This window comes from Austrofundulus limnaeus, unplaced genomic scaffold (genome assembly GCF_001266775.1).
Source record: "Austrofundulus limnaeus strain Quisiro unplaced genomic scaffold, Austrofundulus_limnaeus-1.0 Scaffold89, whole genome shotgun sequence".
NCBI lineage: Eukaryota > Metazoa > Chordata > Actinopteri > Cyprinodontiformes > Rivulidae > Austrofundulus > Austrofundulus limnaeus.
Genome location: NW_013952491.1, coordinates 114 through 736, shown reverse-complemented (window position 1 = coordinate 736; position 623 = coordinate 114).

Genomic DNA, 623 nt, shown 5'->3' with positions numbered 1-623 from the left:
CTTCTGAACCTGTCCTCTCCCAGCTGGTGTCCACAGAGGACCATCTGCCGCCATCTTGTCCTCCTCTGTCCCTCCAACCTTCTGAACCCTCTTCTCCTCCCTGAGATTCATGTCCATCATGTCCACTGTCCCTCAGCTCAGGTCTAAAGCTTCATTTCCAGACTTGACTTGTCCCTTTGATGGACTCTCCTGGCTCTCTTCCACCTGCTGACTGCTCTCACTGGCTATCTGTCCACCTGTCCATCAAACTGCAAGGACCTGTGACCCTGTCCCTCCACCGTCACTGCAGGAAGTGTCTCAGACTGAACAGGAAGTGTCTCAGACTGAACAGGAAGTGTCTCAGACTGAACAGGAAATGTCTCAGACTGCACAGGAAGTGTCCAGGCTACACAGGAAGTGTCCAGGCTACACAGGAAGTGTCTCAGACTGAACAGGAAGTGTCTCAGACTGAACAGGAAGTGTCTCAGACTGAACAGGAAGTGTCCAGGCTACACAGGAAGTGTCTCAGACTGAACAGGAAGTGTCTCAGACTGAACAGGAAGTGTCCAGGCAACACAGGAAGTGTCTCAGACTGCACAGGAAGTGTCCCAGACTGAACAGGAAGTGTCTCAGACTGAACAGGA